At 46.3% G+C, this 21756-nt stretch overlaps 1 protein-coding gene across 1 annotated transcript in view; it reads left to right on the top strand.

The window, feature by feature from the left end:
- LOC115108128 (ephrin-A2-like) overlaps positions 1 to 21756 on the top strand; it is a 130741-nt gene that overhangs the window by 40832 nt on the left and 68153 nt on the right. The gene's annotated exons all lie outside the window — the stretch shown is intronic.

Raw genomic sequence — 21756 nt, 5'->3', positions numbered from 1 at the left:
TGTAGTAAATTCAACGAGGTCTTCATTGAACAGAGCAATTATTCAGCTCACGACTCGTGACCAATGTTTCACTTGAGAACAGTCAGGGCATTTTCAGACTACAGCCATTGTTTTGGATCCCGCGTGTACAGTTTCATTTCAAGAGACGTGTGAATACTGTAGTTAATTTGATCAATGGAAACAGAGCAAACCCAGGGAGAACGCGCGCGCCTTGGGGAGCTCCTGAATTTCAAAGCAGAGCAGACCTTACATTGGTGTTTGAATGTAACATGTCCAAATCGCAATGTTTTTTTGTTGTTGTTGATGAAAGCAGATCATTGAAATGAGTCCAAAATAGAGGTTGGGACTGCATTGATTTGGTCTCACTCTTCTATTAGATAAAAGGTCATTACTGATCCGAATTACCGGATGGCATTTTCCTTGAAACCAGCACTGGGCTGGTTGGAGAGGAGAGGAGAGGCAGTGATTTGTTGTCTAAAAATAGACGAGGGGATTGTTGAGTTCACCTAGCATGAGAGCTGAGCTGAAACCGCTGTAGATTTGGTAGGGGAGTATATCCTACTAGATAGAAACTGTACTCCCCACAGAATGAATAATAGACAAGTCAGTGACGTTGTTTCACTAAAGAACATAGCCTAAAGCTCCCTTTTCTATAGTTGGTGCAGGACTAGTATAAGCATCGTGTTGGCTTACACTACATGTGTATTTGGCTAATGCTGTTATCACCGGGTATATCGTTGGGAGCACTGTGATGTCCGTCCTTGTCAAGACTCACGAGGCCTCATTTGTTATTGGCGGAACCTAGAATAGCTCTGTAGTTTATCATATGAAGGATTTGATTAAAACATTTGTTTTCGTTTTACTCCGTTTTTTGTTTTGTTGCTGTTGTTCTGTGTGGGATCATCAGAGTTTTCAACCATACAGAATTCTTCTTCTTCTTTAAAAAAAAATACATTTAGTTTAAAAAATATATATTACTTGGCACCAGTGGCACAAGCAATCAATCCCCAAAGATCAGCACATTCACCACTTCAGTCGTTCCGGATCATGTGCTGGGTACTTGTGGTCAATGATCTTAGTGCCCTGTGGCTACAGTACTAGTTTAACCCAGATAACCCCCCTCACTACTAGACCAGTGACCCTCCCTCTGTGATTAGCAGTACATTACCTCCCTCCCTGGAGGAACATTTAATACCAAAGCTCTAATTGTGCCCATTTGCAAACCATGGCCTCCAGTAAAACAATAAAGAAACGTTGTTTTGGAATACAGACCCAAGTTCCTGCAATTACAATTACAGTGTCTGGGCTGATAGTGCCAAGTAAATGGAGAAAAGAATTTGCCCAATGTGATGTAGCTTCTTTTTTTCTTTTTTTTCTTCATCAATGTTTTAAAAATGACTCACTTGCAATGACTTCAAGGGCACTGCAAATAGAGTCTACGAGTGGCTCGATTCTGATTCTCCCCTCCCCGCCTCGCTGTTTCATTTCCTGACCCGACCGCAGCTGGGCGGGTTAGCTCATGGCATGGCCAGGACCGCGGGGGTGTAGGGGAGCGCATAAAGTGAAGGTGTGTGTGTGTGTGTCCCTCAGTGCCCCGCTGCCTGGTGGTCAGGTGGCGGCCCTACGGAGCCAGTATGGTGACAGTAATTGCCCAGTCAAACACACTCTCAAAGGCGCAGCTTTCACCTCCGTGTCCCTCTAGCCCTGTCCTTTATGACGGACACTCAAAACCACGGACGAGCATGCAGGCTAGCCACACAAACTGTACTCATTAACTACCCTCCTAACACCCCTCCCTCCCCCTCATCTCCAAGGGAATCCTCCCTCGCGAGGTTGTGCTTACTGCTTCGTTAATTAGCTCCACATTCATCCGTGTGCCTCCTCCCCTTTCCTTTTCCCTTGATTAAACAGAGTGTTTAAGTAATGGTTTTGATGACCGCTTGATTACCATTGGGTCAACACAACCACCCGGTACATGTGTCTAATTTGTGTTCTCCTGCGGTGCTGTTTTCACCAGCTGGCCCTACATTCGTTCCCATAACAAACAAGTCGCTGCGGTGCTGTTGTATCCCCGCCAATGGGAACTTGCAGTATACACTGAGTGTACAAAACACCAAGGACACCGGCTCTTTCCATGACATAGACTGACCGGGTGAATCCAGGTGAACGCTACGATCCCTAATTGATGCCACTTGTTAAGCCCACTTCGGTCAGTGTAGTTGAAAGGGAGGAGACGGGTTCAAGAGGGATTTCTATGCATCGAGTCAAATGAGACATGAATTGTGTTATGTGTGCCATTCAGAGGGTGAATGGGCAAGACAAGCGATTGAAGTGCCTTCGAACGGGGTATCGGGAGTAGGTGCCAGGCGCGCCAGCTTGTGTGAAGAACTGCAATGTTGCTGGGTTTTTCACGCTCAACAGTTTCCCGTGTGTATCAAGAATGGTCCACCCCACCCAAAGGACATCCAGCCAACTTGACACAACTGTTGGAAACACTGGAGTCAACAAAGGCCAACATCCCTGTGGAACGCATTCGACACCTTGTAGAGGCAATGCCCCGATGAATTGAGGCTGTTCTGAGAGAAAAAAGGGGAAGGTGTTCCTAATGTTTGTCCTGCTTTTCTCTTATCATGGTCGTAAACGTAACCCTGATCTCAGCACAGTGCCTCAATATACCGAAATGTAGAGGTGGCAGACAATTGTTGATTATTTGGCAATTAGCTGTTGTGCTTGTATACAGATATTGCCATGAGTCAATAGTTACAGGGCCACAAAAATTTCTCTCACCACTGTTGCTCGAAAAGGTTCGAAAAATATCACTGAGCAAATGTGCCAGTGTGTGTATTTTGCACTGATGCTACTTGTCGAGGGTCATGAACCCTGAATTCTATGAATCCAAGTTGTCGGATTGAGGCAGGTCCATGTTTTAGTGACGAGGTCATGGCAACTATTGAAGGCTATTATTTATAGAGCCGTGCATTGATTCCTCCATCAGGTTTTCTTCAAGGGGTTTCTGCCCCACTGAATGGCTGGCTGCAGACACACTGTAATCGCCGGAGGCCTTGCCTAACAAGACGTCAATGGACAAACCCAATCTGTCAAGGCCCCAGCCTGTGGTTCTAACAAAACAAAATCAATCGTCCACCATCGTCACACCCATCAGCGCTGAAAAGATGTATCGACAGCCCAGCTCCAAGCCGAGGAAAGGGCTCAAGTCAGCATGTTGAAAAGTACCAAAATGTGGTCTTGAGGGTGTGTGTGTGTTGTGCGTGTGTGTGTGGGTGTGTGTGGGTGGGTGGGTGTGTGTGTTGTGGGTGGGTGGGTTGTGTGTGGGTGTGTGTGCCTCTCTGTGGGTGTGTGTGCCTCTGTTTGTGTGTGTGTGTGTGTGTGTGTGTGTGTGTGTGTGTGTGTGTGTGTGTGTGTTAACACCGGTGGACCAGGAGTTATTTATTTCCAGGCGCTGAGCGCTTGTCGGGGTGGGGGGGTTCGGCGCAGATGGGATAACAAGAGGCTATCTGAGGGAAAACACTCTTGATGAATGTCCTGCCTCGGTCTGACTTTAGTAAGCGCCCCATTGGTACATCAGGTACAGCCATGTGCGTGCCATACATCATAGGTGACTCTCCGTACTTTATGAGTGTCGAACCACAGTCCCTCTTCCTACTCACCCTTACAGACAGATTTACAGTAGCCCTAACAAAAGTAATAAGGAGTGCCATGTCAAAACCAGTGCTGCCGGCAGAAAAAACACACCCTCTAATCCTCTAGTAAAAAGCCTAAATATGAGGATGTGTGTGAGGTCTATGGGGATTACGAGGCTTTAATTTCCTCCCATAATCCCTTAAAGTGAATTCACTGATGACATTAGGAACCTTGCCTCACAATGGGAAGTGAGTGAAAGGACGAAGGGCATTGGTCAGAGCACAGACTAGTATCTACAGTCATGGAGGTAGGTGTGTTGCCGAGTGTGTCCAAGAAGAATACAGGGGGGTTTATGAAGTAGGTACGGGCACTGTTTAGGAGGGAAGGTGGGGAACGGCAAGAGAAAAAAAAAAGAAAAGTATATTGATTTCGGAATCTCAATTACCGAGCTGTGCCATGACTTCGCTCGCTCCTCTCTCTCTCTCTCGGTGCTTTTGATAGCACATCATCCTAAGGGCTCTTCATTACCAACGGACACGTGTTAGGAGGGAGGGCTCTTTATGAATTCACAAGCACGTGTCTCAGGCATCGATACATCAGCACAGGGACCCCAACCCCCACCCCCCTCTCTCTCTGCTTATTGCTTTCCCTCATTGGGCCTGCTGTGTTAAGTTGCATGATTTATACAACAGAGTCTCCTGCAAACAGTCTTCCTTTCGGGCCTGCCGGCCATGACAGTGGGGGATTGGGTGTGGGCGATAATGAACTCGGGGCGATTAGAGACCTCAAACTGTCTTCATCAAGACGTCCTCTGCAAGTTCGGGGCTTTGAACTGCAACTTTCATAGACTCGACCACTGCCCTGTCGGTTCTTCTTCCCTGTCCCCTTGTAAATGTGCCTTGGACTTGGCTTAGCGTTGTTTAGCATTAGCGTCACGGCTTAATGCTAATTCTAATGCCACGACCAAACAAAGAAAGATACTGTCATTTCCCAGTTCTGCTTAACAGAGACTATGGGGGCCAAGTCTGGCCAAGACAATCCAGTTTGTCCCTCACACATGGCACGGGGGGCTGTGATACCTGTCTGTTTTCCAGAGCTGTGTTCCCTTTCAGTGGCTGAGGTTGTTATGCTAACGCTAAACCTGAGGAGTTGTTCTTGGATTCTGTGAGAGTGCTGCGGATGTCTCTTTAGATTAAGTCAGTCTGCTGTTGTTTTTTTTTTCCCCTCAGGAAGAGAATGGCAAGAAAAATTGCCGCCTTTAACCCCCGAGCCGATTTTCCAGCCCTGCTAAAGTGCTCTAATGAAAGGGGCCTCCTCTGTCTCGCACACAGCTCTCCACACTCTTTATGGCTCCTAGCAAATATAGATGACTAGCTGCAAGTGGCCTTGTTCTAACCGCACTTCCCAGCTCTAGTTCACCTCGTCCCAAAAATATCTTTACCAGCTTTTCTCACTATTTTGCACGGCAGTAAACTTGTGGTGCTCTGATTTTGTTTTCAGATTCGGCCACATGAGCGCAAAATATGTTTTTTTCCCGTTGTGTCCATTCATGTTTTTGCACAATGACAGTAAGCAGGAAGAGTAGTGTGCGTTTGCGGGTGTGTGGATAGTGGGTACGTTTAATAGCATGCTGATGCGTTTAAAAACATTTATTTTTATTTTTTTATTTTTTACAAATGAGAGATTCACGTGTCCCTGGTTGCTTGTTCAGGCCCCCTCATGTTTCCCTCTCCGGCTCGATCTCATCAAAGACTAAATCATGCTCCCATTTCTTGTGGACCTCCCTCCCACACGGCCTCTATTACACTGGTGTTGTTATTTTCCCCCAGCAACTCGTTTTTTTCCCATCTGGGCCTGATAGTATCCTAGTAAATCATAACAAGAGGAAAAGTCCAGTCATCTGGTAGGGTCTGACACACTCCCTTGTCTTTTTGTAATGCACGCACCGGTTCAATTCCCTCATCCTATGGCACGGCACAACCAGCTATGACATACGACGTGACTTGAGTCCCCCCACAGTTCCTGTTGGAATGCGCTGTTTGTAATGCGTCGGGCACTGCAGATTTTCCAAACTGCATTTGAGAACTTCAAATGACCCGAAAAGAAGTCGACCGATTCCATTCAATACCCACCTCAAAGCGTGTCTGCGATGCTTCCAATGTGCTCATTGAGATGTTTGTTTGTGAAGTCTACCACTGTGAAAAAGACCGGGATTTCTCTGACGTCGAAAGTGTCTTAAAATCCCCCCCCCCCCGACCGAGAGGGACAAGAGTGGGTAAGCTGTTTTGACTGTTGGTTATAATGACGTTATGAGAAGAAGAAGAAAGCCCGCCCGTCTGCCACTTTTTGAATCCCTTGCTTGATAGATCTCATTCCTTTTAGCAGGCAAAGTGGAGCGGGGCTAGATAGCTAGAGGCCTGTGTGGAACAAATTACGCCCAGCCCTGTTTACAGGCTGCTGATTCGCCGGGATCCGACAGAGAAAAGCAGCCTAATGAGGTTCTCCAATCAATAAGACCCCCTAACGACGATGAGAAGCCCGTGATGAGCCTGAATTGTGGCAACTCCTTCAGCGTTTCCCCTTTCCTGTCTCCCACTCACCTGCTTCAACACCCACTCTCCACACAGGAGGCTGGGGCATGGCTGCACATGGCAGGAGGCACATTTCCACACGTTGGAATCAATAGGCTCCGCTAAAGAGTTTATTTGCAAGTATTGACAAGCGGGTTGATGAAGCCGGGATTGGGTTGTCTAAGGCTGTTATTGTGCGGTTGTGGTAGAAAAGCCTCGTTTGAACTTTTCTCCTGCATTTTACTCGGAGACAGCGTTTCTCTTCCTGTTTCCCCCCCCACCCCAAAGAGGCTGACCTAGAGACTAGAGAAGACATTGAGGATGTAGACAAAGGCAAAAGGGAATATTAACGTGTCAGGAATGAAGGAGGATGCGTGTGGATGCTCGGGTAAAGGGCAATCGAAATGTCCCTTCCTTCTCCCCGATGAAGCTCGGCGTTAATCTGAAATGCAAATGATCTTCAGCCTCCGTGTTGGACGGTGAAGGGTAAATTGTCCCCGGGCCCGAAGACAGAGCGGGAATCTCGAAATTGGACCTCTAACAAAGTACGCCACTGAGTGCTCCCAGCGAAGTGCTGACGTTGACCTTTCAGTTGTTTATATCTTATTTAATCAAACACTGCCATCTCCATCGGTTAAGGTCCCACCAATGTGATTCGTTGTTTTAAAAAGCTTCCCAGTGGTTGATAGCGTTTTAAGATGATGCAATATTGTAGATTTCTCTAGCAAAGGGAATATGGGGCCTCCGAAAAAAAAGTGCACAATAGTGCACAATCGGTTTTCCAAGATGGCATAGCAGTTCAGACGTCTTTTGTCCTCGTCTTGTCGTGTCGTGTATATATATATATTTACAACTTTTTTTTCACATACATTTTATTTTTATTTTCCATCAACTCATCTTCAATACACTCTCCTGCAACCTGCCTCACCAATTGATATGTATAAATACGTATTATTTACCTCAAATCTGCAATCAAATCTGCAATCCTCCAAGAAGCTAGCCAGAAGCTAGTTAGCTTCTTTACTGGCAACTCGTTCGTATTCAGCTAACCACGGTTTGTGGTCATTAGCTATCCTTTAACTCGAAAATCTATCGCCAGTTTTGTACGCGCAGCGGCTCGAACGGAACATACCGGACCGATTTTTTTTCTCTCCATGTCCCTGGATTTCAACTGCTCTCTGGACATTCACTCCCGGATCTCACAGCTAGCTGGCTGCTATCCGTGTGTCTATCTGCTTTCGTCGATTCCGGAGCAAACATCAATTACTCCGGAGCTAGCGAGCTCCGTCAACCACTCCTGAGCTCCGTCAATCACTCCTGGGCTGCAGTCACCTATCCGGACCCGTTTTACTGCCTACACGGAGCCCCTCCGGGCCCTCACAACTGGACTGCCGACGTTATCTACCCGAAGGAGATCCGGCTGGCTCCTCCGTCGCGACGTTACCTGAATGCCCATCTGCGGCCTGCTAACCGTTAGCTGTCTTACCGGATGCTCTCAGAATAGACAATCGGACAATTTATTTATTTTTATTATTAACATGTTTCTTCTTGGGCCTCTATAACTATATCTATTGTTTTTATTTTTTTGTTGTTGTGTGATTTGGACTAATCCCCTCTACAACACGGAACTCCACTAATCTACTGACGGAACGCAAGAGGTGGCTAACAACAGACCTCCATCCTATGCTAGCTTGCTACCGATGTCCTGGCTAGCTGTCTAAATCGCCGTGACCCCCAAACCAACCTCTCCACTCCCTGGACCCTTTTGATCACTCGACTAAGGATGCCTCTCCTTAATGTCAATATGTCTTGTCCATTGCTGTTCTGGTTAGTGTTTATTGGCTTATTTCACTGCAGAGCCTCTAGTCCTGCTCACTATACCTTATCCAACTTATTATTTCCACCACCCACACATGCAATGACATCTCCTGGTTTCAATGATGTTTCTAGAGACAATATCTCTCTCTTCATCACTCAATACCTAGGTTTACCTCCACTGTACTCACATCCTACCATACCTTTGTCTGTACATTATACCTTGATGCTATTTTATCGCCCCCAGAAACCTCCTTTTACTCTCTGTTCCAGACGTTCTAGACGACCAATTCTTATTGCTTTTAGCCGTACCCTTATTCTTCTCCTCCTATGTTCCTCTGGCGATGTAGAGGTGAATCCAGGCCCTGCAGTGCCTAGCTCCACTCCTATTCCCCAGGCGCTCTCTTTTGATGACTTCTGTAACCGTAATAGCCTTGGTTTCATGCATGTTAACATTAGAAGCCTCCTCCCTAAGTTTGTTCTTTTCACTGCTTTAGCACACTCTGCCAACCCGGATGTTCTAGCTGTGTCTGAATCCTGGCTTAGGAAGACCACCAAAAATTCAGAAATTTTAATTCCAAACTACAACATTTTCAGACAAGATAGAACTGCTAAAGGGGGCGGTGTTGCAATCTACTGCAAAGATAGCCTGCAGAGTTCTGTCCTACTATCCAGGTCTGTACCCAAACAATTTGAACTTCTACCTTTAAAAATCCACCTCTCTAAAAACAAGTCTCTCACCGTTGCCGCCTGCTATAGACCACCCTCTGCTCCCAGCTGTGCTCTGGACACCATATGTGAACTGATTGCCCCCCATCTATCTTCAGAGCTCGTGCTGCTAGGCGACCTAAACTGGAACATGCTTAACACCCCAGCCATCCTACAATCTAAACTTGATGCCCTCAATCTCACACAAATGATCAATGAACCTACCAGGTACCCCCCCAAAGCCTTAAACACGGGCACCCTCATAGATATCATCCTAACCAACTTCCCCTCTAAATACACCTCTGCTGTCTTCAACCAAGATCTCAGCGATCACTGCCTCATTGCCTGCATCCGTAATGGGTCAGCGGTCAAACGACCTCCACTCATCACTGTAAAACGCTCCTGAAACACTTCAGCGAGCAGGCCTTTCTAATCGACCTGGCCGGGTGTCCTGGAAGGATATTGATCTCATCCCGTCAGTAGAGGATGCCTGGATATTTTTTAAAAACGCCTTCCTAACAATCTTAAATAAACATGCCCCATTCAAGAAAATTAGAACCAGGAACAGATATAGCCCTTGGTTCTCCCCAGACCTGACTGCCCTTAACCAACACAAAAACATCCTATGGCGTTCTGCATGGCATCGAACAGCCCCGTGATATGCAGCTGTTCAGGAAGCTAGAAACCGTTATACACAGGCAGTTAGAAAAGCCAAGGCTAGCTTTTCAAGCAGAAATTTGCTTCCTGCAACACTAACTCTAAAAAGTTCTGGGACACTGTAAAGTACATGGAGAATAAGAACACCTCCTCCCAGCTGCCCACTGCACTGAAGATAGGAAACACTGTCACCACTGATAAATCCACCATAATTGAGAATTTCAATAAGCATTTTTCTACGGCTGGCCATGCTTTCCACCTGGCAACTCCTACCCCGGTCAACAGCACTGCACCCCCAACAGCAACTCGCCCAAGCCTTCCCCATTTCTCCTTCTCCCAAATCCATTCAGCTGAAGTTCCGAAAGAGCTGAAAAATCTGGACCCCTACAAATCAGCCGGGCTAGACAATCTGGACCCTTTCTTTCTAAAATTATCTGCCGAAATTGTTGCCACCCTATTACTAGCCTGTTCAACCTCTCTTTCTTGTCATCTGAGATTCCCAAAGATTGGAAAGCAGCTGCGGTCATCCCCCTCTTCAAAGGGGGGGACACTCTTGACCCAAACTGCTACAGACCTATATCTATCCTACCATGCCTTTCTAAGGTCTTCAAAGCCAAGTCAACAAACAGATTACCGACCATTTCGAATCTCACCATACCTTCTCTGCTATGCAATCTGGTTTCAGAGCTGGTCATGGGTGCACCTCAGCCACGCTCAAGGTCCTAAACGATATCTTAACCGCCATCGATAAGAAACATTACTGTGCAGCCGTATTCATTGATCTGGCCAAGGCTTTCGACTCTGTCAACCACCACATCCTTATCGGCAGACTCGACAGCCTTGGTTTCTCAAATGATTGCCTCGCCTGGTTCACCAACTACTTCTCTGATAGAGTTCAGTGTGTCAAATCGGAGGGTCTGCTGTCCGGACCTCTGGCAGTCTCTATGGGGGTGCCACAGGGTTCAATTCTTGGACCGACTCTCTTCTCTGTATACATCAATGATGTTGCTCTTGCTGCTGGTGAGTCTCTGATCCACCTCTACGCAGACGACACCATTCTGTATACTTCTCCGGCCCTTCTTTGGACACTGTGTTAACAACCCTCCAGGCAAGCTTCAATGCCATACAACTCTCCTTCCGTGGCCTCCAATTGCTCTTAAATACAAGTAAAACTAAATGCATGCTCTTCAACCGATCGCTACCTGCACCTACCCGCCTGTCCAACATCACTACTCTGGACGGCTCTGACTTAGAATACGTGGACAACTACAAATACTTAGGTGTCTGGTTAGACTGTAAACTCTCCTTCCAGACCCATATCAAACATCTCCAATCCAAAGTTAAATCTAGAATTGGCTTCCTATTTCGCAACAAAGCATCCTTCACTCATGCTGCCAAACATACCCTTGTAAAATTGACCATCCTACCAATCCTCGACTTTGGCGATGTCATTTACAAAATAGCCTCCAATACCCTACTCAACAAATTGGATGCAGTCTATCACAGTGCTATCCGTTTTGTCACCAAAGCCCCATATACTACCCACCATTGCGACCTGTACGCTCTCGTTGGCTGGCCCTCGCTTCATACTCGTCGCCAAACCCACTGGCTCCATGTCATCTACAAGACCCTGCTAGGTAAAGTCCCCCTTATCTCAGCTCGCTGGTCACCATAGCATCTCCCACCTGTAGCACACGCTCCAGCAGGTATATCTCTCTAGTCACCCCAAAACCAATTCTTTCTTTGGCCGCCTCTCCTTCCAGTTCTCTGCTGCCAATGACTGGAACGAACTACAAAAATCTCTTAAATTGGAAACACTTATCTCCCTCACTAGCTTTAAACACCAACTGTCAGAGCATCTTACAGATTACTGCACCTGTACATAGCCCACCTATAATTTAGCCCAAACAACTACCTCTTTCCTAACTGTATTTAATTTATTTATTTATTTTGCTCCTTTGCACCCCATTATTTTTATTTCTACTTTGCACATTCTTCCATTGCAATACTACCATTCCAGTGTTTTACTTGCTATATTGTATTTACTTTGCCACCATGGCCTTTTTTGCCTTTACCTCCCTTCTCACCTAATTTGCTCACATTGTATATAGACTTGTTTTTTTTTACTGTATTATTGACTGTATGTTTGTTTTACTCCATGTGTAACTCTGTGTCGTTGTATGTGTCGAACTGCTTTGCTTTATCTTGGCCAGGTCGCAATTGTAAATGAGAACTTGTTCTCAACTTGCTTACCTGGTTAAATAAAGGTGAAATAAATAAAAATAAATAAAATCCTATGTCGTGTGCAATGTTCCCTCAATTTTTGGGGGCCACTGAGCAAATTTCAGGTCTGCTGAGTGCAAACTTGAACGTTGTGAAAATTCTGTGCAAGTCCCAGCACGTTTACTGTGAACACTGACGATCTACCCGAACACTGAACACTGACGCTCTAAGTTACCGTTTTAACAGTGACCAAGTAGACTACTGTGTAGTACTACCAGAGGGGCATAGCATCAAAACACAATGGAGAAAAATGCATCCCCAAAACATTTTAACATGGAAATAGCTGTTCTATCATTCAGCCTACAGTAGCAGAAAATGTGTGGTGTTCAACGTAGGCCTACATTCCATGAGACTTCAGAAGAAGAACATGCAGGGCTTGACATTAACCTGTTTATCCAGACAAAGAGGTGACTGAAAATGTTGTGTTGTTTGATGCAACCACTTTGAAAAAAGAACATTCAGTATTATTCCAATACCATTATTACAGAGAATCAGACAAATGATGCTGCCCTCTGCCTATTGGCTACTTAAACTCATTCAAAGACCACTCAAAATACAACACTGCCCCTTTAAGACCGAGACAAAGCTCTTTACCTGACTCGCATTGGTCACGAGTAAGACATTTTCTTTTTTTTTCCGGCTTCTCAATGAAGGACTGTGTTCCATGGAACTTGAGGTAGTAGAGTGGGAGAACACATGAATGAATCTCGCAGACATTCTGTCGCTGACTGAGTACACTCTGGGGACACCAGAGAAAACAGCACGGGGCGCAACAGGCAACGCAACGTTATGTTTCACAGGTGTGGAGGAAGGCCATGGATGAACACCAAGATAAGCACATGTCTATCGAGGGGCTATAAAGTAAGTGCAGTCATGTGGAAATCGAACACCACAGAGATACATCGCTTGGCGAGAGCTAAAGCACCGACCCCCCCCCCCCCCACAATAAATACTAAATACCTAGACTTTAATGGGTCACCTGTTATAACACAGTGGTTGACAACAACAAAAAAACTGCAAGAAAAACAGTCATATTTCCACCTTTTTAATGTCGGTCGTAAATTAGCCATTCAATGAGCCTTCTTTCTCCAATGGACACGTGCAAAGGGCCAGGGAAGGAACCAGAATGCATTGCAGTGGGCCGCACTGTTGGGGTGGCATCCTCAGGGTCCCATGGAGGGGACCGTGGGGCATGTTCCTGTCAATGGGGAGGTCAACCCCTCACACAGCCAACTGCCACTCAGGAGCGGGCCAAGGTTGCCCAGAGCGACGGGACAAAGCCGGCAGTGATGAGGTCATTGGAGGTTGGAGGGAGAGCAGCAAGGCCTCAGTGGCGTTTTTTTCTCCCCATTTTATATGAAAGGCTGAAAGAGGGACGCGAGGGGGGTCAGGATTATGGGGAGCTCGTCCTTTGGAAACCTTTTCATCCCCCCCCCCCCCCCCCCAATCTGATTAGCCTTTAAGCTGCGTATGGAAAGAAAGGATGAGGAGAGAGAGAGAGTGGATGGAGGAGGTTTATACCCTGGTCCGTTCGCTTTTGTACCCAGCTGAGTAGAGGCCTCAATATATCACGGCAAATTAGGCTTTTACATGTATTTTTACGGCGGAGAGGGCTGCAACGATGAGAATGTCCATGTTTCTGTTTACCCGTATTGACCCACATCTCAGCTCTTCAAAAGGACAGGAGTCCTGAGAGAGAGGAAGAGGGAGAGGGGAGAGAGAGGGGAGGAGAAAAGAATGAGGAAAGGAAGAAGAAAACTGGGCATAGAACCCGCCGTCCCCCCCCGTCTGAGCCTCTCTCACCCTCCCTCTTTCTCCCTCCTTGCCAGCTCGCACTCTCACAATCAAGGTCTGGTCTAGCAGCAGATTAGTAGTAGTCCTAGCCTAACCTCAGCTGCAGTGAGAACATGCCACCGCCTCTCCCTTTCGACTGTGGGTAAATTGGGCACCGGTCCTGGACTACATGAATTCATGATATGGCCATTTGGTCTCCAATCTGCTCCCACTGTGGAAAATCGGGGTCTAGGAGGCTCAGGGTCCTTTTGTCCCTCTCCCTTTCCCCTCGCAGCCTGCAATAGGGAATGCATTTCAATCACATGGCACTCGATACTGCTGATGCCCATGCAGGGGGAAAAAAAGAAAATCAGGGCGCTAAGCGAGAGAGAAAATAAAATGACGTGTGAAATTTTGCACCCATGACAGACAAATGTTGCCTGACAGCTGTGACTCGAGCCTTTTGCAGATTGATATTTTACAGGAGTTTCCATGAAAGGCGTGGCCCGTAAGTGATTTCATATAGCTGGGTTACACGAGATGACACTCAACTGGTAGAGATCCCTGCTGTTTCTTGTAATAATATCTCATCTGCAATGCACATACCAGAGAGGCTCTCTCTCCCTCCCTTTGGATAGATCATTCTAGCATACAGCGTGGGGGCCCAACATGTAAACCTGGGGAGTTATGCAAGTTGTGCAGGCGCGGTCAGTTCCTGTATCCACATATTTCACATGTTTGATATGCGCCCTTGATTTACCATCCTCATCAAACATGATGATATATGGATTTATTTATTGTTATTAACCAGTACATCTTGGCTGGCTAGATGTAACGCTAATTTAATCACCCTGATTTATTGAGAAAGCTGTTCGTGCAGTACTTCCTGGAAAAGCTGAGGGGATTGTAGTCAGCGAGTGTGCTGTTTTTATAGTTTCCATGATAATCCACATGGAAAATAGACTCAATTTGGGCTGAACCAGACGTGTTTATAGCTCCGGCCTGTCACTCATTCCCAGACTGGAAGCAACGAAGAATCATCTGCGTTCAATAAGTTTCCCGCTCTGCACCCAAAGTGTGGAAACGGCACTCTCACATCAGGCACATTTTCAAGTCATCTCTAAACTGTTGATCTGCTTGGAGGAGTACTCGGCAGATGTAGGTTATGCTGTTTTTCTTTGTCACTTTTTTGTTAAGATGGTCCTCCGGAGTTGTCGGTGAATGTTTGGGGAACTGAAAAACCTCTGTCTCTCAGCTGGCTGATCAGTCTTACCGTTTCAAGAGGACTTGGTAAACATCCCCAGAGCTTTGTCGTTGTTAACCTAGAACCAACATTCCTGTTTTTATTTTTTTTAGTCCTCTTTCATTCTTCAACGAAGAGCAAAAACAAACTCCCGCTTTTTTTTTTGCCTCCCTCCTCTTCTTTTTGGTGAGCAACCTCTCCCGCTCGGAGAGAGCCGTACTTCAAGCGCTCAGGCTTCTCCCGGAGAACAATGTGAGGACTCTGAAAACTGGAGAGGTTCTGTCGGGGGAGACTCCTTCCCCTTTGTTTCGCTGGAGACGAGCTCTGTGACCAATTAGTGTTTCATTGGCCAGAAGAAAGACTGAGTAGGACTCTCTCGCTCTCCCCCGGTCATACGTGGCCTTTTTAAGGATTGTCACGACATGCAACATTCCACCCTCTCCCTCATTGAACTTACTCACTACGGAGAAAAAAAAAGGGTTTCTCCAGAAAGCTCATTACACAGGGAATAGCCTGTGCTGTAGGGTACCGGAAAGGCCTTCTAAAAATGTAAGGTTAGGTGGCCGGCCGGACGAGGTGACTACTTTTACTTAGCACCTCCTAGTTGGACGTTATAGTAAATATATGGGAAAATCTCGAACAGAGAGCATCATCAACAAGATAAAGGTTATGAAATGCAGTTCTGGCTATGTTCAAACATTGATTTCAATTCCAAACCATTTATTGTTCTTTACCATAAACACAGACAAAGACGCCGTTTAGGGAAGTATCACGTAAACGTGCCCTCCGATATCCCTGTCACTCTTACACACACACACACACACACACTTTGTTAGATCTTTGCTCAGCTAATTGGAGAGATGCTATTTGATCCACTGCAAGCACTCTGAACGAGTTCCCCGTGTAGCCACTTAGGATGGTCCCCAATCTCGATGATTGACATGTCCTTATGTCCGGGAGCACAGCGAGGCCTCTCAGAAACACTTACACTCGTCCAATTATCGATCAGTTCAAAGTAAACAGGGGAGTGATTGAGGCGGAATAGAGGGAGCGGCGGAGAAGGGAGACAAAAGGGACTGGCGGGGACTATATGGGTCAAATCAACCGCTGTGAAAAAGAGAGGGGGAGGAAACTTCCAATTGTCATTTATTGAGAACTATAACGATTTGGACAAAGTTTAGACCTTTGTCAAGTTTTGATTGCCTGATAATAGACCTACAACTTTTTGAAAGCTTAAATGTATTTTCTGAAAGTAACCTTTGCTGAGGTAATTGCCTTGAAATGTCGGTGTTTGTTACTGTGTGTCGACTTTGTGTTAATTATTTTTATTTTCTCTTTCTTTTTCCGGGTCCATCTCCTCCCGTACCTGTGTTAAAAAAGGTGAGTGATTTTTCTTATATTTCCTTTGTGATTTCTTTTGTCCAACATTTCTCTCAGAAGTACTTAAGGTTTATGGAAACACAATTCCCGAATTGGTATACCAATTCCACAATGTATCAAATGTATCAAATGGCTTCAGCTGAGTCATTGAAATAGCACCAGACTTGGGGGGGGAGGGACATTGGCATGTGTTGATAACGTATTTGAATGTCCGTCTTCTCAACTCAAGTCTACCATGTTCGGACAGGAATGGGTTGTTCAATTGTTGAAATAAAGCCCCCCCCCCATGGTGTTAGCCTCGGCAGCACTCGAACAGCGGTGCGCGGTGGGCAGGCCGAGGGTAACGGATTGGGCAGCAGCAACTATAGTGTGACAGTAAAGAGGGGAGTGGACTTGAAGTGGTTTAGGCTGGCTTTGATACAATGGAGAGAAGAGGGCAGCCATACACTCCCCCCACATAATCCATCCCAACCACAAACAGTATCGTTTACTTAAACAGACTCGGCTGCACATTCAGACCCATTACTAGTCAACTTGTTTCTTTTGAAGAACAGCTGTGGAATGCCACTGGGGCAAAGCAACCTCACTTCTAACCCATGTGATTGGAATGTTGATGCTGCAGTGTGGATAGGCATGTGTTTATGCATTGGCATGAATGTGCAAATGTGTGTTTTTGTTGGTTTCATCATCCTACAGTTTGCATTGGCCTGACATCTGGCAATCAGAGCGTCAGCATTTGATTATTCCACTTCCTCGTGACAAGTGTGCGTGCTGCATGTGCACGTGCGTGCGTGCGTATGTGTGTGTATGTATGTGTGTGTTGGATAAATAATACTTGAATGTATAGTGTTTGGCTCAAAGGCAGAATCGAACCCCGTAAACAATTGGGATCGATATCCTTACAAGAGAAATATCCACAACAACCCACTATGTGTATCTATGAGGATACCTTAAAAAAGAACAGTAAAAGTTTTTTTTTTAAACTGGGGAGGGGGGTACAACATATAAAAACAAGGTTTCGATGGATAAATATGGCGGCCTAAAAATAATCTCCATCCAAATGCTCTTTGCTCAGAATAGTCCTGGTGAAATACACAATCCATCTCTATTGGGGGCAACCGGTGTCAGAATTAAATTGACATCAATAAAGTCCCCTATCAGGAAGGCATGAATTGAAAGCTCTCCCGTGATAACATAATAGAATGAGAGTCAGGTGGAGAATAGCTTAAAGCTGTGCGGTGGGCTTCATTCTTTATTCACTGTGTCATTTGTGTTAGATAATTGCCATTTCCCAATGGCACGAGAACAGGCCCTTATATTAATGCCAACCCTGGAAAAAGACTCGTCTCCAAAGTAGAACCCAATGATTCAATTAATGTTGATTCAGTCAAAAGGTTCTGACTGGGAATTGGTGCCTGCTACCTCATAAATCTTATTTCACCCTAAAAAGATCTGAAGTAGCTCTGTTCTCTCTGCGATACGGAGCGTATCCAAAATGTACAAAGTCCTACGATATCTCGCCGGTGGCCCCCTTTTTGAAAAATTCTTCAACGAGGCCCCTCCACACATTGAATTATCTTCGAGAAATCTGTTCCCGGGGAGTAACTGCCACGATGTGTCTCCCATTTTTTCTGTTGTTGTAAGATGTGACGCAAATGCCATAGGAGGTGTAAGAGCTCAGGTTAGCACGTCACTCACCAGGTCCGTTGGGCTTGGCACCCCAGTTCATTACCCACCTACAGTAGCAAATGCGGAGGGGGGCTACCTCAGAGATATGGTGAAGCTCTTCGTCTATCACAAGGCCGGTTGAACGGAGGAGGGGGATCCGGTGTGTTCTCAGAGAGTTCAGGACAGGGACATGGTGAGAATGAAGAGGGCTGGAGTCAATAGGTGGTCTGCTTTACCAAAGAGACCCCACCTTTAACCGAGCCCCACTGCCTCTCAACAGGTAATTACCCTTGTCGGGTTTCTCTCATCTTCCTGGGGCGTTGGCCCCCCATTGCTGATTACTGAAGCCTCCCCATTGGCTCACTCGTCATCCTGACACCTGTCTAAGGCTCTAAAGAGGCCACCCCGCAGCTAAAGCTCTGCTTCAAACTGATCAGAAGTCAGTCTTGACCTTTTGACCAATTTGCCACCTCCCTGACCCCACCACCCCAACCCTAACACCGGTTCCAGGGGCTCTGGGTCGGCGACTCGTCAAGGATCAGCAGGCAACTTTGCCCCGATTGTCCGGTGTGGAGCGGAAATCTGATCTGGGGGGGTCATCTCTGGAAGGGCCTGAGGTCCAGTTGCCAAGGAGCCTGGCTACTCATCTGGAACGGCCAGAGCCCCTTCAACAGATGCCTCGTCCCATTCCCATGTCTCTGGAGTTAAGAGGCCCCCCCCTCCCCCCTCCCCCCCGGCGTATTATCTGGCCATTGTCACCCTATCATTATGAATTCCCAGCTGTTTGGGAATATTCTGTCGTTCCTCCTTCCCTCCTCTATCTCTCAGTCCCCTCTTCTGTTCTACCAAGTGAACCCTTTCTTCCTCCCTCACCATCATCCAACTAACAGCGGAATCACAGGGCGCCATGGGACCCATTAAGTTGGTGCTGGTTGCAAATGCACTTTGAGCAGGCATCTTGATGACCACTAAGCAGAGGGCAAGTGGATACCTGAGACACTACTTCAGTGGCAAGGCCCCATGTGTGGCTGGGTGAGGAAGCCTCATTACGGGGCCTGAGAGCTTCGCTGTTGTTTTTGCTGCTCCATGTCATTATGGCTAAGAGCTTTCGCATTGATTGATTGGTCAACAGAGAATGAAACTCCCGCAGATAGGGATGGTCACAGACTCAAGTCGGTGCACTAGTTGATGTTGCATCTGTCGTAGTGGCATGTTGACATTGATGTTCAGCCGGTGGGAGTGGGGGTTGGTGATAATCGTACGATTTGAAAAATATATTACAATAATAATTTTTAAATCGCGTTCAGTCAAAAAGGTTAAAGAATGAAAATAATCATTTTATCGCTCCAGGAATTGACAATATTGAGGCCTTAGTTACAGTGCAGTAACTAAGGCCTCAGTAACGAAAAACCCCCAAAACTCAAATTGCTCATATCGGATCCCAATTCACATCGTTGAACTGTGCTTTGGCTCGTTTTGATGCACATTACACACCCATCTGTTCAGTCGGTTTTGCGAGTCTCTCTTGACACTGCTCTGTCCCAGTCGCACGGTGCAGTGCATTAGAAAAGAATGGATCATTTGGTCCATAAAGTCTTAGGTAAAGATATGTCTGAGGGCCAAAGAGCAGGTTGTTAACAAGACACACTGGAGCTAAGCTTCCCGAATGGGAAGGGATTGTATGGGAGCAGTGAGCTGCCTCACTGCCCCGAGGAGAGGCTAGAGAGAATGCAGCAGCCGTGGCTAAGGTCCGACAGAGGAGCATCTTCTACAGAGACTGAGCTGCATCGTCCCAATCTTTTTACACCGTCTCTCGGGTGGGATTTGCGTGAAATATTAATGAGCGATTGGATTAGCGCGACTCCCAATGGGCTGTGGCGTGTAATCCTGGTTGGGTCGGGGCGCCGATAAGGGCTCGGGCCCCGATCCGTCGTGTCCACTGAGACCAGGGGAGCGTGCGACTTGTTGAAGGCAGGCTGGGACGTCTGCTGAGGACCCTCCTCTACGCTCCATGGCCAGGTCTCGTCTGGGCTTGCCCTGTCTGAACCAGCAGAAAGGCCAGGGGGACTGGACCGGTGCTGCTGAGACTTTATTGCAGGAATGGATCAACAATTATTTTCCATCTATATGAGACTTTTTCCCTGGCTGAAAATCAAAACAGTTCCATGATGATCTTCTCGGCTAATGGCTCCATTTTCATGAGAAAATGACAAAGGGAGTGTTAAAGTAGTGGATTGGCTTGGCGCTCAGTGCTAGCCATCTGAAGGTTTTAGTGGCAAATTAACTCTTTGCAAACCAACCCAAAACGCCCCTCGTTATCAACTCTGTTCCTGCAATATTTCCCAAAAAAGGGAAACACGTTCAGGAAATTGCCGATCCTCTGACAAATGAGATTTGACCGTATTCCATTCGATAGAGTCAAATGACTGTAGTTCTTCTTGGCTTGCCTGTCAAGTCGCTGTCGGGTTTTCTTCAGTTGCACATGGTGTAGTGCAAAGGAAAGGGCACTGAGAACTGTGTTTGACTCCCCAGGGCCTGGCACCATCATTCTCGTACAGTATGCAAATGCTCCTTGGGAAAATCCTTGGCTTGCTCACAGGGAAGTGTTATTGTTGTCCAACCTCTTTGATTTGCCTTCCATATCCATCGTTGACAGGCCGCCACCTCAGGGGTTACGTGAACAAAGCAGGGGTGTGACCAAGCGGAAAAAATCCCCAACGCCTGCTGCTTCCCGGTTTTTTTCGACCTTTTTTTTCTTTGAAATCATTGTAGTTAAGTTTGAGGGCACTGGTCACTACACACACACACACACACACACACACACACACACACACACACACACACACACACACACACACACACACTCACACAAAATAAATAGTAACCAAAGCAAACTGCAAATTGCTCCTTTTGAATGTAGTGAATGTAGTAAATTGAAACCTTTTCCACTATTTATTCTCGTGTAGGTTAAGCTATTTATGGAGAAATATAGAACCTGTTGGGAGGGTCGTACCTTGCCAAAAAATCTTTTACTGTAAAATGTTTTGAATCATGTGGCTTAATTTGATTATATTTTGGCGGCTTCAAGTGTTTAGGTACTCTCGCTAATGCATTGTTTCGTATAAGGTCATAAGAACAAGGCAACCTGGTAACACAAAAAACGGAAAACATTGCAACGTGAGTGGGATTCTTCAACGCTGTTAAACACTTCCATACCACAAGATTGAAATGTAATAAAGTTCACGGCATGTGTTCAACCATATGGAACAGTGTATTTCACCCTCTTGAGTTACCATCTTTGAAATCCCAACCGGGTTGAATAACTTACATTACGTGTGGGTGCCTGCCTGTCTGCCTGCCTGCCTGCCTGCCTGCCTGTCTGTCTGTCTGTCTGTCTGTCTGTCTGTCTGTCTGTCTGTCTGTCTGTCTGTCTGTCTGTCTGTCTGTCTGTCTGTCTGTCTGTCTGTCTGTCTGTCTGTCTGTCTGTCTGTCTGTCTGTCTGTCTGTCTGTCTGTCTGTCGAGGATAGGTATCCTGTGATGAGACCACAGTGTGTGTAGATAGAACGGAGTTAAAACCTAGGAAAGCCCTGAGAAGTGGGCCCACTTGGAATTTCGACAACCTGTATTTAAGTCTGATAAGATCTCCCCAGACAGGAAAGTGCAGGCAATATAACTATTTTGAATCAATGGAGATAGCATTTGATTTAGCAAGTAGCCCGAAAAGAAAGTGTGGGATAACACAAGCTCATAAAAGGAAAACATTGGCTCATATAGGAGGCGCAGGAGGCAGATCGTACAACAATATAACATATCGTTCACATTAAAAAAATACAATTTAAAAAAAAGATAGTCTCTGACTTGAAGTAAAAAATGCCTAATATACCTCCTCGCGTGAGAATGGGAATTTAAGAACATGATCTACACTGGATCAGCTGAGTGCCATCCATGGTTAGCGTAGCCATGCATTCCAACACAGTGATTGGCTGAGGGAAAAAGTTAATAGCATCCCATGCTTT

This window comes from Oncorhynchus nerka, linkage group LG24 (genome assembly GCF_034236695.1).
Source record: "Oncorhynchus nerka isolate Pitt River linkage group LG24, Oner_Uvic_2.0, whole genome shotgun sequence".
NCBI lineage: Eukaryota > Metazoa > Chordata > Actinopteri > Salmoniformes > Salmonidae > Oncorhynchus > Oncorhynchus nerka.
The sequence above is the reverse complement of the archived record's forward strand: the minus strand, read 5'-3'. Positions and strand labels throughout refer to the sequence as shown.